The sequence below is a fragment of the Callorhinchus milii genome, unplaced genomic scaffold, assembly GCF_018977255.1.
Source record: "Callorhinchus milii isolate IMCB2004 unplaced genomic scaffold, IMCB_Cmil_1.0 Scaffold1, whole genome shotgun sequence".
Taxonomy (NCBI): Eukaryota; Metazoa; Chordata; class Chondrichthyes; order Chimaeriformes; family Callorhinchidae; genus Callorhinchus; species Callorhinchus milii.
The window spans coordinates 132,850,148-132,866,021 of NW_024704742.1; the positions used below are offsets into that span (position 1 = coordinate 132,850,148).

Sequence of the window (15,874 nt, forward strand, 5' to 3'; positions counted from 1 at the left end):
AATGCAATTTTTTTGTTGTTGGACGCCACATTGTCGCTGGTGAGACGTCCTTCAGGTGAGACGTTAAATTGAGGTCTTGTCTTCCTGTTTAGGTGGACGTTAAAGATGCCAAGGCACTCCCCAAATTGTCGGAATTTGGAAATCCACCCAATTGTCCCGGACAACAATTTCAAAGACACAAATTGGTCATTCATTTCATGGCCTTTTGTGGGGATTTTTTGCTGTGTGCAAATTGGCTGCCATGCTCGCCTATAAATATACAGTCACTACACTTTGTAATAAACCCTGCCAAGTGCTTTGACATGTTTTGACCACGTAATGAAGCCCTGTATCAAACATAAGGCTTATTTCGTTGTTATTATCATTAGTGTTGTAACTACGTGAAAGGCACAAGTTGTTATTTTTTATGCTCAAAACCAAAAACAGAAGATAAAAAGAAATTGGGGATAAATGCTCGCAGGTCAGTCTATCCGTTGATAATATGGATTCCCGCAGCGGATTCTTCTCATATCCAATCTCTGACCTGGACTGCTTTTCTTCACCTCCACCATATATTTACTATTGTTGTACTGCTGTGAACATAAGGACGTCTCAATTTTAAGGCATCTGTTATTTCAAAGCGCCACCATCTCGCAAGGATCTGGGTTCAATTCCCAGGCAGGACGAACCTTAGCAAGTTTCTTTACTCCACATGCCTCTATTTACCTAGCAGTAAGTAGGAACCCGGTTGTTAGTCAATTGGCGGATCTCTTTCCACGGATAATAATCCATCAAAAAGATTGGTCACTCAACCCATGACTGTTTATGGAATCCTGCTGCGCGCAATTTGCTGCTGTGTTTCCCCCGCAAAATACACAGTCAATCCACTTTACAGTATATCCCGTGAAGTGCTCTGAGACGTCTCAACGACGAGTTAAGGTGTTATTTCAAATGGATTATTATTATAACCATAATATATCGTAACTCTGAGAAGTGCTATCAAGGTTTTTTTTNAAAACTCCTCCAGTCTCCAGTGAGGCAAGGGTTAAACCCAACCAGCTCTCCTTTTTCGTTTGAGCTTTCCCAGCCCCAGTTACAGGCTGCCAGTCTCGGCTAATTTAGAGCCACAGTTCCCATGGTAGAAGGAAATTAAAGGTGCTTTCATTGCTGTACGGAACAATGATCTCTGAGTTACGAGGAGCGGGCAGATTTCCTACACATGACAGTGCGGGGATCAAAAATCTGAAGGCTGGAAATCGGATCTTAACGGCAAACTCACATGTGTACATCTGTGAATTAAATTATACATGACACGCTCTGATACTTTCCACTACTTTCCTAAATAGAAACTGTCAACTGGAAGCATTGAGGCTTTGCATAACCTGGAGTCTCTAAATATAGGGGCACAGCCAGTGTTAAGTGTCTTTATGAAAGCGTGTAGCGTACCGAACACGCTCAGTACAAAGCTGATAAAATCAGTCCATTAGTAACAGGGCCTTCAGTTCATTTCACTCCCCCACCCTCGGAAGCTCGCTCATCAAACACCATAATCCACGACACTACCCCACCTCCTGTGAACTCTCATGTCCCCCACCTAACCCTCCCCACCTTGCCAGCCAGGCTTTCAGACTCTCTCTCTGAATTCCATCCTGGAGACCCTCTGACTTGCTCATCTTTCATCACGTTCAAAGCCCATCTCAAGACTTGTCCCTTTGACCATGAAAGAGATATCTTTCCCCTCCCAAATCATTTTAGCTCCTACTCCAGCTTGGCTGTCCAGCCAGGAGTGCGAGTTGCTTTGAGAGTGAAAGACATTATATAAATGTGAATTCTATTGTATTACTCCATTTTGAAGTCCCTCCAATTCGATACTTCCCTCCCCATCATTAAAACTCACCTTAAGATCTAACTTTCTAATGCATTTTCTGTTATCTTTCCCCCCCACCCCATCAACACCCCCTCCCTCCCAGACTCCACCAAACACGGATGCCCAGTCAGTTTTGCGCTCCCTCCCTGACTCCGCCAAGCTCGGATGCCCAGTCAGTTTTGCGAAGCACTTTGAGACATCCTCCTGACGCTGTACAAATGGTAGATTTTGTTGCTGTTTCCCAAGCGGAAGGAATAAAGAGGAGTAAACCGTTTTGAGCAGAGGAGAAAGAGAAAAATTGGCAGGAAAAATATAGTAAATAAATAAAATAATTACACAATGTGAAAAAAAACGACTCAAACCAATTGGTTGTTTACAAGGAGACTCTGTCAATGTTTAACTGTGGTAAGCAAATATATAAATAGAAGGTGAAATAGAATGTGCAATATACAAGTTGAGCCAAGTCCATTTTGATTTGTGAGATTGTAGAAGGCTTTATAGATCGCGGATTGTGAAAGTACTTCCTCAAACCCTACTGACCCAACATCTCCCTTTGCTTGGCAGGCATCAGCTGCTTCATGCCTCCACCCTATCCACCCCATCATTGACTGATGAGCTTTCAGCCTACCTGGTCTCTTGAACTCCATCTCAGAATGTTGATGGATGACACCAACAGAAACTCCCTTCTCTTTTTGAGAAGTGATATGGGATCTTTAACATCCATCTCAACAGGCATCATCCTCACAAACCTACGCTGTACAGGAAAAGTTCCCTCCTCTTTACAAATAGAGTCACAGGGTCTTTAACATCCACCTGAGGAAAGGCAAACAGCATCTGATCCAGCAATCAGTCTAAAATACAAGACTAAATCCCAACAAGGGCTTGCACCCACAACTTTCTGACCCAGAGGTAACAGTGCTACCTAGTAGGCCAAAATGCCTCCAATGATCATGAGGAATAAATTTATACAGGGTTGTTTCTTAACACTTAGGTGTCTTGGTGTCAGTCTTGCTGAGTTGGTAGCTCTTTTGTCTCTAAGTCAGAAGATTATGGTTTCAAGCCCCTCATGTGGCTTTGAACTTGAAGCCTAGTCTGATACTTCAATAGTGCGCTGAGGAGTGCTGCATTGTTGTAGGTTCTGTCCTTCAGATGAGATGTTAAACCAAGATCCTGTCTGCCTGTTCAGGTGGATGTTAAAGATGCCATGGCACTATTTCAGAAGAGGAAATTTCTTCAAGTATCCACCTGGATAATCCCCCAGATAAGAAGACATCGGGCAAAGACCTCATTGCTTTTTGTAGGACACTGCCGTCTGCAAACTGGTGGCACATTCACCAACAGTCAATGCCCTTTACAGTAAATCCTATGAAGCACTTTGAGACACACTCCCGCCATAAGAGGCACTATAAAAATCCAAAGATTATTATTTTGCCCACAAAAATACAGAGTCAAATCCACTTTACAGTGTATCCTGTGAGGTGCTTTGAGACGTCTCAGGTACATGATAAGCACTATATCAAATGCAAGAATTATTATTATTTAATCCATTTGTTGTGTTAATTCCCCCATAGAGTTAAACACACACGTATACATTACATATACATGCACTCACACGTGCGCACCCACACGCACACACACACACTCAACACTTGCAAGTCATGGGATTACTCTGCATTATTGCTTCAATCGGTCTGCGATCAGCTCCCTGTATTTTTTGCTTCTCTCTGGGGTGAAGATAGAGAGATATTAGACACCGGCAGGCATCTGGCATTTAGCAGATGTCTGGAGTATCGGGTGATATCACATACTGACTGTCATAAGCATTCAGACTCCGTATCCAGTTTGAAGGTTTACTGCACATTGCAGCATTAAGTTATAATCAGCAATCCAGCCCTTGATCAGATTAACTATGCTGACACATTAAGCAATATGAAACCACCCGATGCAACACTAAGACACTCAGAGAGAAGGGAGGAAAGAGAGAAGGGAGGAAAGGAGGGGGAGGAGGGCATCAGTGGTCCTACTCTATGTCCCTTCCTCTATCCACAGCACTGTTCCCCAAGACCGCTCAATATCTCTACGTCAGCTGGGGAATCGGAAAGCTAATAAAGTTTTTAAACAGGAGCTTTTACAACTCACGCCTTGCAATTTAATTAATATCACAGTTGGATTATTTCCATATCTCGCTCCTCCGAAAGGGTAATCTTATCCATGGCTTTTTATAGTGGGTCAGAATATAAAAAGTGTTTCTTCCAACATGGTTCAGTTGGTGAAAGACACAGCTTGTTGTGAACTGAGGCACCTACTTAATTAACATTCCCTTAACCTGCCCTTAAAGGCTCCACAATGCTGCCCCGCATGAAGGGCACTATACAAATGCAAGTTGTTGTTGTTAACCTCCACTACACATACCCAATGCAACACTCCACACACCCCTCACAGCTTAAGATTATCCAAATCACACAAACCTCGGACTCTTCAGTCTCACATCACTTAGAGTGCATGTCCAGTGAGAACAACAGCCTCACTTGAAAGGCGGCACTGTGGCTCAATCGATAGCACTCTCTCCTCTGGACCTAAGTGTTTGGGGTTTTAAGAACCAGTTAGGACTCGAGCTCCAAGTCCAATATAACACACCACGGGAGTGGAACAAAGTTAGATGCCATCCCCCAGATGAAATGTTCCAATTGCTTATCGTGGCTGGTGTGAAAGATTCTACTGACACCATTCAAAAAGCGAAGGGAATTTCTACCAGCGTCCTCGCCAAAACTCCTCAAGGTGAATTCTTTTAACAATGATCTTTCCACCTGATGTAGCGCCTTATCGTGTGATCAAGGAGTCTCAAGTCACAAATTCATTGTGAAGTGCCTTGACCCTCTATTTTGTAGCTGAACACAGTGGCCAATTTGCACACAGCAATGTCCCACACTAGGCAAGACATGAATGACCAATTTTACCTGGGAGTTTCTTGGCCATTACACTGGGAAAAACTCCCTTCTCTTTCTGTATAGTGCTGCAGGATCTTCAGTGTCCAACTGAACTGTCAAATAAGACCTCAGTTTAATATCTCAGCTAAAGGACGGCATCTCAGATACCTTGCCCAACACTGCATTGCTGTCAGTCTAGCTGGGAGTTCAAGGTTCCCATGTGGGCTTGAGTCCACAATCTTCTGACTCAGCAGTGTTGTGTCCTGTCAACCGAACCAGGGACTATGATAAGAGTCTCAAAGAAATACGTCCTTATCACATATGGCTAAACATTCAATAGGTGAATTTAGTGAGATTTCTTCATTGAGAGATTTCTTCATAAAGAAACCTGGAAGTGACAGATTTGGGAGCGCCACTCCAAAACTCCGCTGATTTTCAGAGTGAGGTTCCCTCAACTCGGCCTAGCATTCTTCCCGGAAGAGTTCCTTTTCATATTTCAGAATTAAGAAACCAGTCAAGAAATATACCACAAGTTAGACCCCACCAGTGCACTTTACATCAACCCACAGGAATGCATGAATTGGAGCTCTCAGTCTCCCTTCAGCTAACAGTCCTGTGTATAAATAGATCGAGACAGATTAAATGACTGTTGCACCACAAGAAGGGACGCCACCCTTACTGATACACCGTAAAATATTACTTCGTAGCATTTAATCATAGCAATTATGTGCAGATTGTTCTTTCAAAAGATTATTGAACCGTGTGGTAAAAAGCCTTGCTGTGCACAATTAAAACTAAAATATTGTTGTGTCCTATTGCAATTAAGTATGGGCAAGGTTAAGAGTTAATAATAATAATAATAATAATAATCCTTGCGTTTGATATTGTGCCTTGCACATCGGGAGGATGTCTCAAAGCACTTCACATGATAGTGACTGTATTTCATAGGCGAACGCAACAGTCATTTTGTGCACACAAACAGCCATAAGGTCAGGAAAAAGACCTTAAAAGTCAATCCTTTAAGCCAGTGAGGCCTGGTGAGGATGGGGGATGGTGGTGAGGGAGCAGGAGAGAATAAGCAACAGGAGATGCCCAGAAGTTCCAGGTTCAAATATTTATTTTACTTCCACACAAAGTGCACAAACCCTCCCTTCCTGCTGGACAGTCTACAAAGGAACCAGACTCCCCTCTATTCAAAGAGCTGCTGTTCTTGCAAAAATAAATTAAAAGAGATAGCTTAAGATTTGGAAACACAAAAATACGCAATGGCGCGACTCAGATCAGGTGTCAGCCTGGCTCAGTCGGTAGCACTCTTGCATCAGAGTCAGAGGGTCGTGGGTTCAAGCCCCCACGTCGGGTCTTTGAACTCACAGTGTAGGTTGACAGCGGAATAAAGTGTTGGGAGTGTGCTGGATTGAGAGAAGTTCTATCCTTCAGATGAGACTTTAAACGAAAGTACCGTCTACTTTTTCAGGAGAAAGTTACAGAAAAGAGAAGGGAGTTTCTCCAAGTGTCCTGGCCAACAATAACAATAATTACACTCCTTGCATTTCATATAGCGCCTTATCGTATCTTCGAGACATCTCAAAGCGCCTCACAGAATTGACTGTATGTTTTGTAGGTGAAACGTAGCAGCCAATTGCTTGAGGACCTGAGCTGCAGGCCCCCTCCTCGCGCCAACGTTTCAGTTTAAATCGCAGCAAACATCCCCAGTGCCTATCCTTGCAGTTCAGGGTTAATCGCTCCTGACAAAAAGAACTTTACTTTGCCATTCCGACAGCACTTAAACATAGCGCAAGTGAGATAAATAATCCTCTCGTTTGATAACGCGCCAACTATCTCACAGCTTCCCTCAACTCAGAGAAGTTCACACAGGTTCTGGAAGCAGCCAATTTGCACACAGCAAGGTCCCAAACAAAGCTCCCGGGCAGGGTGAAACCTTAGGCAAGTTTCCTACTCTACACTCCTCTGCTTACCTAGGAGTACATAGGAACCCAGTTGTTACACAAATGTAATTTTGTTGTTGTTGTATTGGCGGATCGCTTTCCGAGGAGCAATAATGATTCCACAACCCGCCACCCACCCCTCCCAAAAAAAGTGATCACTTAATCCACAACTGTTTGTGGAACACTACTGTGCACACACACATTCAAATTGCTTCACTCCCTGGCACCTCTCTACCTCTCCGACCTCCTCACTCCCCAATCCACCACCCGATGCCTCCGTTCGACTGGCACCGGCCTCCTGCTCGTCCCTCACACCCTCGCCCCACCATCGGAGGTCGAGCTTTCAGCTGATACGTCCCAAAACTCTGAAACCCTCTCCCTCAATCCTTCCGCCTTACCCCCATCTCTCCACTTTTTCAAGTCCCATCTGAAAACCTTCCTCTTTGACCGTGGTTACGGTCACCTCTCACCCCTCCCCCCGGATCGGAGTCAGGCTCCGCCACTGTTAAGCGTTCTGAGACGTGCAAGTTGTTGTTGTTGTTGTTGCATAACTGGCTGCTGCTTTTTGCCCACAAAATATACAGTCAATCAACATTCTGTAAAGTGTTTTGACATGTCTCAACAACGTAATAAAGCACTATATCAAATGCAAGAATTATTATTATTATTCAAAAAGCAGCCGAGAGGTGAATGACCCAATTTTATCTGGGATGATTGTTGGCCACCACACTGAGAGAAACGCTCTTCTCTTTTCGATCAGCGCTGTGGGGTCTTTAACATCTGCTTAAACAGGCACAGTGGGAGATCTTGGTTTAAATGTCACTGCCTTGAGAAGTTAGCGCAGAGCCATGAGCTCAAAGTACTGGCATGAATCCACAGCCTTCGAACCCAGAGGTGGAGAGACCGCTAACTGAGCCAGGCATGACAACTCTGATATCAAACAGTGGTTGCACATGACCAGAAACTATTAATGGCATCTCAAGAGAACAGTCTTTTTAACATTTATTTTTCTTATTCACTTCCAAAGACACCTCTGCCCACGGATCCTCTGCTATCTTATTGGAAAACAATAAATGGTAAAATTAGAGCTGCAGTGTTTGTTCTATTCTTGGGTGTGTGCCAAGCACTATTTCCTATTTTCTTGCTACTTCCTCAACTCTCTTCTCACCACAGAGAAGCTTCACCCGCAATATGTTACAAGGGTGGGGAAGTTGGGTGTGGGGGGGGGAGGAATCAATCAAGATTGTTTATCCAATATTTAAAATTCCTCTTTCTCACGGCGGTTAACCCATCGAGAGCACTGTGAACACAATTATAATCACAGGGCGAAACCTTGGGCAAGTTTCCTTACTCCACATGCCTGGTAATAATCCTTCAAGAAAAAAAACAATATTAAAATCAGTCACTTCAATCCATGACCGTTTGTGAGACACTGCTGTGCGCAATTGGCTGCAGCATTTCGCCCACAAATATACAGTCAATTTTACAGTATATTCTCTGATGCGCTTTGAGACGTCTTGAAGATGTGATAAGCGCTATATCAAATGCAAGGATTATTATTATTATAATAATCGCCTGCAAAATACACAACCACTACGCTCTTCAGTGAATCCTGTGAAGCAAGATGACCTCCTGATGTGAAGGGAAAGTGCAACGATTATTACTGTTAATAAATTATTATTTTTTAATGCACCAATCTGGATTTAGTCCGAATGGCCTACTGATCCCCATTATCTGAATTGTCCCTTTTCAGCAGCTTCAGGATGGCTTAAAAATCCTACTGAACACAGCCATAGTCCAAAATCTCATGGCAATGTTCCAAAAGAGAATTGCTCCCAGCGTCCTGGCCAACTGTACCCCCAGCTAAATCTAGTCATTCACTTCACAGCTGTATGTGGGATGTTGGCTGTGTGCAAATCAGCCACTTTGTGTGCCTGCAAATATGGAACCACTGCATTTTACAATATATCCTGTGAAGTGCTGAGATGTCCATCTGATGTAAAAGGCGCTGTATCAAACACATAAGGACTTGGTTAGAGCACTCTAATTGGTTAGAGCAAGCGAGAGAATCTGGGTTCAATTCCCGGGCAGGACGAAGCTTTAGGCAAGTTTGCTTACACCACATGCCTCTGTTCACCAAGCAGTAAGCAGGATTTATATAAAGACTTTTATTGCTTCATCATTTATCCTGCCTCAAACAGCTGTGTGACGCACATTCAGCTGATTGAAGCACACTGTGAGGTGAGCAGAATCATATACAGTGGAGCGAAATCCATTGCCTCTCCACTCCTGTCCTTTTCTGAAAACTTTCTTGCTTTACCTCGTGGCTTCTCCAGTTCCTTCCTCGGGTGATACCTCAAACTAGCACTCGGTGTAAGCTTCAACAGAGCCCGCTGACATGGTAGTTGACCACGGGGGAGGGGCGTCTTAACTGAGCTCAATCCTGTACTCATCTGACCTCCAAACAAGATCTCCTTTTAGCTGACACAAACCTGTCTATTAGGAAGAAGATAAATCAGGTTGTTTTACCTATTCGGCATCCAGTGGCTCACTCTTCTGGAAAATGTCCATGTGGAGATGGCCCTGGAGAACCGTTTGGTTCGGTTGCTAATTGTACTCGAGCTGAAATCAGCCTGTCTCATTTGGTAGCACTCTATTTACCGAGGTTCAATATTATAATAATTACCGCTGCATTTTATAGTGCCTTATTTATATAGTAGACACAGCTAATTTCGCACAGCAGTGTCCCACAAACAGTCATGATTGAATGACCAATTTTTTTTTAGAAAACGGCTTGTTATCCCCGGACAAGCAATACACCAATTGACTAACGTTCCTACTTACTGCTAGGTAAACAGAGGCGTGTGGAGGAAGGAAACTTACCTAAGCTTTCGTCCTGCTGGGAATCGAACCTGGATCCTCTTGCTTACGAGACTTTATGCTACAGGACTCACACTCACAGAATGCATGTACTATTTTTATGAGTTCCTAATCTAGGCTGGTACAACAACAACAACAAAATTACATTTGTCTGACGCCTTTCACGTCGGGAGGACGTCCCAAGGCGCTGGTATACCAGCACAATACAATACAAATTTACAGTTACGTCGGAGGATAGCCCAAACTCTACACAGCGGTGGGGGAAGCCTGAGTTATTGAGGTCCCTCAAGTGAGAATTTAGTAATAATAATAATCCTTGCATTTGATATAGCGCCTTATCACGTCTTTGAGACATCTCAAAGCACTTCACAGATTATAGTATAAAGTGAATTGCCTGTATATTTTGTGGGCGAATATATCAAAGTCCCATCTCCCAGTTGTCAAACTTTCTCAAAGCACTTCATGGCATTTTACTGTAAACTGTAGTGACTGTGTATTTTAGAGGTGAACATGTCAGGCAATCTTCGCCTTCTTTAACGTTCGTCTTGAACGGGCAGACAGTGTCTCAGTTTCAGTTGCGTGAAGCACTTTGAGACATCTCAATGTAATAGAAGCTACGTCAATTCAAGGATTATTCTTCAGGTATTTGCTTCCTGGTTATCTTGTGTATATATAGATATATATATATGTGTGTGTATGTATATATTCCTTCGCTACCACCATTCACTCAAAAAAATTCTTAATTTGCTGCTCTGCTCATCACTGTGTGTGAATTGTCACGGGTGCAAATTAACTGCCGTGTTTGCCTCCATTAACAACGTGTACTTTATTCCTGGGTACTCTCATCCTGTAAAACGCTTTGAGACGTTTCTCTTATATGTTGATTTCTCCTTCCCTCCTCCCTCCCTCCTTCCCCTCCCTCTCCCTTGGTCAAAGAGTCTTCTAACAATTAGCCCTAGGTTCATGTAAGGCACTGTTGATTGTCTGATACCCATGGCTTGAGTCAGTGACTCGCGTGCGAGAGGAGAAATAAACTAAAGCACAAAGGTTTCACTATACTGACATAGTGGCTGTGTGCTCCTCACACAGGCATTGATCCAGATTGTAGGTATCTGCTCTCCTCCCCGCTAGATCAAAAACAACCGATATCTCCAAGCCAAGACAATCAAAAGGCAATTAATAGTTTTCAGATCAATCCACCTCCTGTCGCTACTTCCCCCTTTTTGTGTATCTGAGTCAATTACACACTGAGTGCAATTCACAAACCCTCCTTATCTTGAGCTGTGCAGATCCACCACAGCTACAGCACATGTACTACACTTTCCTCGCAGTGAGAAGAGAAACACAAGCTTCTCTTAAGCAATCGTCTCCTTGTAAATGCCCATATTTGAAGCAACAGCAATCCTTGCATTTAACAAGAACAACAAATTACATTTTTTATAGCACATTGCAGCCTTACTGTGAATATTAATAAGGTTCATAGTAATCCTTGCATTTGATATGGCGCGTTATCACTTCGTTGAGACGTCTCAAAGCGATTCACAGCATGTATTGTAAAGTGAATTGCCTGTGTATTTTGTAGGCGAAACGAAGGAGCAAATTGCGCACAGCAGTGTCCCGCAAACAATCGTGGATCGAGTGACCAAATTCTGAGCGACCAATACCTCCGGAAAGCAATCGTAAGCGAGAGGACACGGGTTCGATTCCCGGGGTAGCGTAGTGCTTAGCGCTATCCTATGGAGTTCCGTGTTAAATGTAGTGGCCGTGTGGACAATCTCCCACAGAACAATCATGAAGGTGAGTGAGCAATTTTAATCTGGGGTTCTGTAACTCACGACTGGAGAGGAGCAGCTTATTTGCTAAATTCAGCAATGCTTAACAGACCTGACACTCAGTGAGGAGAGGTCAAGGGGCGCAGGGGGGTGGGGGCGAAGGAGTGCAAAAATAATCCTAATGATCAAGGAGGTTGTTAGTGCTCCCATTTTCCATATCAAATTAAACTTGGACCATAATTAATATCTGGTACTTGGCAAATTGTAACCAGATGGTGAGGCAGCAGAAGACTGCTGGGAAACATTTCTTTCTGAATAGCTGCTGTTAACAGTGCGTGTCGCCCAGTATCACAAGGTGAATAAGCACTTAAACGTTTCTTTTAATTCTCACGCCTGGAATTTTTTTTCAGGTTTCCTTTGCTAAAATGATCGGTTTTTTTTTTGAAACTTGGTTCTACCCACCCCACAACAAGAACTCACACTCACTCAACAGGACCGGCAGGGTATATTTTTGTAAGCGAAATGTGGCAGACGATTGCACACAGGCAATTATTATATTATTAATACTAATTTATTATTAATCCCGTCGTGGACTGAGTTTTTAACTTTTTAAAATTGTGCAAGAGTTTAGATAATACTATGATTCAGGCCTAGTTTTGTTCACTCAGGTTTAGGAAGGATGCCAGAGCCTCAGACAGCTCAGAAGAGATTTACTAGACTGATATCAGTAAATCATGAGTAGTCTGAACTATAAGCAGAGACTCCAGGAATTATGCCTATTTGTAAGAGAAAGTTGAAGGGAGACTTGACAGAGGCCTTTAAAATTATGAGGGGTTTTGATAAAGTCGATAGGGAGACATTATTTCCATTGGTCGATGAGTCAGTGACTACAGGGCATCAATTTAAATTCATTAAGCAAGGGAGGAAACGGAGACATTAGGAGGAATTTTGTTTTGCACATAGAGAGAATTGTTAAGTTGTGGAACGATCTGCCGGGTGTGATGGTTGAAGCAAAATCCTTCTTAGCTTTCAAAAGAAAACTAAACAGATAACAAAAAGGGAATCGTTTACAGGGGTAAATTCTGCCCTAAACTTAAACTGCGGTTCTGAACTTAATTTGGAACAATGCTCGGGGAACGTTAGATTGTCAGAGGTGCCATCCTCTAAGTGAGATAGTAATGTTAAATAATAATAATTATTAAATAATAATAATCCTTGCATTTGATATAGCGCCTTATCACGACATCAAGACGACTTAAAGCGCATCACAGAGTATGCTGTAATGTGAATTGACAGTATAGTTTTTGGACGAATCCCAGGTTCCGTCTGCCTATTCAATTAGACACTAAAAATCTCATGGCGTTATTCACTGGGAGAAACTCCTTTCTCTTTCCGAATAGCGCCATGGGATCTTTAACGTCCACCTCAACAGGCAAACGGGACCTCGGTTTAACTTTTCATCTGAAGGAGGGCATTGCCGACAATGCAGTGTATTGGAGCAATGTAGTGGAGCTGAGAGTTTTGAAGTCCCGATGTGGAGCTTTAGCAGGAATTACACAAACTGTAATTGCAATGGTCTCGCCACACAACAGGATAAGTAAGCCGCACCTTCGTATTAGAAGGCTTGAATGCACAAATTTAAAGAAGTGAGGAAGGGGGAAAAATCCTGAGCACAGCAGGGATTTGTACACATCATGCAATTGTCTATAATGTGTCCGTGCTCTGAACCCTGTTCAACAATACCAACCTGCCCACTCCCTCTGGTCGGTGGCACTGGCCTGCTTCATATCCCTCACACTGAACGTCCCGCCATCAGCGGTCAGGCCTTCAACCTTTCTGCTCCCACTCTCTGGAACCCCATTCCGAAGTTACTTCACCTCGCCCCTTCCCTCACCTCCTTCAAGGTCCATCTCAAGACCTTCCTCTGTGACCATGCCTTCAATCATCTTCTTCCCCCACCAGCTCAGGTGCGAGTCCTTGACTGTCTAGCGCCTTAGGACGTCCTCCAGACGTGAAGGGCGCTATATAAATGTAATGTGCTGTTGTTGTTGTTTAAACAATAGACTCGTAAGTCAAAGTATAGCTTTGAACTAGCATTGCACTGAATCATTCCCGATTTACACCACGACTTCCAGACAGAAATGGTGCTGGATTCAGAGCATCAGAAATCATTGCAAAGCCAAAAAGAGTACATTTGAGTAAAAGACATTAAAATTTTTCTTTTAAACACAGGACAGTAATTGTGCAATGACAGTTACTACAGGTAAACGGAGCTTTCCGCTTGTTAAACCGAGTGAATTTCTTTCCGAGAAAGAGTGACACACATATCCCTGCCGTATTATCCATATAAATAATTACAAGCAGAGCAAAAAAAAATCTGTCCTGGATTTTCTCTTTGAAAGTCATCACAATCCTTACATTTGGTGCAGCGCCCTTCACAACGGGAGGATATATAATAAAGTGCATTGATTGTGTGTGCTTTTTGTAGGTGAATGCAGCATCCAATTGGTGCACAGTAATGTCCCACATACAGCCATTGAAGTGAACGACTAGTTTTATCTGCGTAATTTCTGGCCAGAACACCGGGAGAAATTCCCTTCTCTTTTCGAATAGTGCCACAGGATCTTTAACGTCCACCTGAGCAATCAGACACAACCCAAGTTTAACAGCACATCCGAAGGACAGCACCTCCGACAACATCCGCACTTGCTGCAAGATATCTGATTAGTAGCAATGGTACATTTCAATTGCAATCACTTATGTTTTCAGATAAAATAATAATAATAATAATAATCCTTGCATTTGATATAGTGCTTTTCACGTCGGGAGGACGTCCCAAAGCGCTTCACAGAACATACTGTAAAGTGAATTGACTGTATATTTGTGGGCGAACGCGGCAGCCAATTGCGCACAGCAATGTCCCACAAACAGTCGTAGATTGAAAATGACCAATTAATTATTGTTTTTGGTTTTGGAGGGATTATTATTAGGCGTGTGGAGTAAGGAAACCTGCCCAAAGTTTCGCCCGACCTGGAATTGAACTCAGGTCTCTCGCTTGCAAAGCGAGTGCTCTAACCACTGAGCTACAGGACTCCAAAAATAATTGTAATATAAAATACAATAATTGTAATAAAAATTTCTGTATAACCCACAAATACTGCCTTTTTTGGTGCTTTGTCGTTCCACGCCTGTTTGTGGGAGACAGCTGTGCGCAATTGGCTGCCGTGTTTTACCCACAAAACACCCAGCCAATTCACTTTACAGTGTATTCTGTGAAGCGCTTTGAGATGTCTCAACAACGCTATAAAGCGCTATATCAAATCCAAGGATTATTATTATCACTCTGCTGTCAGAGCGGTGCAAACAAAACTTAATCCTGCTGATATATCCTCTATAGAAGGAGTGCGCGGGAATATAATGTGCAATTCAAGTCTGCAGTAGAGGTCAGGAAGCCAGGTGTTTACTCAAAGGTGAGGTGATGTTGCCCAAGTCAAAAACCATGAATGCACTCAACACTCTCGCCCTTCCCCAACACCGCCACAGCATCTGGCTGAACATGGTTTTACCAATGGGAGCAGGGAGTGAGTGTTAAAGACTGAACATGACGTCTCCCACCCCCCACTACACACACACACACACACACACACACACACGCATGATGAGGAGGTAATTGAGAGAACTCTTACTGCACGTTTTGTCACAATCCACTTAACACTTCCATCCTGGAAACCCTCGGACTCCCTCCCTCCCCTCCTTCAAGGTCTGTCTCAAAGGTCCTACCTCTTTGACTGTGCTTTCTGTCATCTTTCTGCTCCCCACCCCTTTCGTCTCCCACCCCCAGCTCGGGTGCCCAGCCAGCTGTGTTGACTGCTTTGAGACGTCCTCCCGATGTGAAACGCGCTGTGTAAATGTAAATTGTACTGTAATTTTGAAGCCACACCACATATATTTGTGTATAAACCATTCATAAGCTTTACTTCTAAACATTTCCAACTTTGACAGCTCTGTCACAGTGATGTAACCCACTGGACTTCGAACCAATAATAAGGTCAAATCTAAACTAGTCACAATATATTAAATTGCATGTTTAGTATAAGTAGTTTCGTACTTTCACTTGTTTAAAGTACTTTTTTGAACTTTAAGGCAACAGGAGAGGTGACTTTTTTAAAAATACAAGGACTAAAGGACAGTATGATCGAGACACAAAGTGTGTATATTAACTCTCCAAACAATCCAATATAAATCGGCTCCAAATGCTCGACAAACAGATGATTGACCAGAAGTTCGACTCAAAAAGAGTTTGTCCCTTTGACAAATCAGTGCCTTCACCCACTAACTCACCCACCTAGATAGGCGAGACACCAAGCCACCCAACCCCCCAAAAAACCACCCACCCGCTTAACCCTGCCACCCCACCCAGACACCCACACACTCAAACCGGCCACCCCACCCACACACTCAAACCGGCCGCTCACCCAACCACTCCACCCATAACCAACCCAA

The 15,874-nt window shown here is 43.3% G+C and overlaps 1 protein-coding gene across 1 annotated transcript in view; it reads right to left on the reverse strand.

The window, feature by feature from the left end:
- The window catches only part of LOC103180969 (AT-rich interactive domain-containing protein 3A), a 129,518-nt gene that overhangs the window by 112,240 nt on the left and 1,404 nt on the right, over positions 1-15,874 (reverse strand). The gene's annotated exons all lie outside the window — the stretch shown is intronic.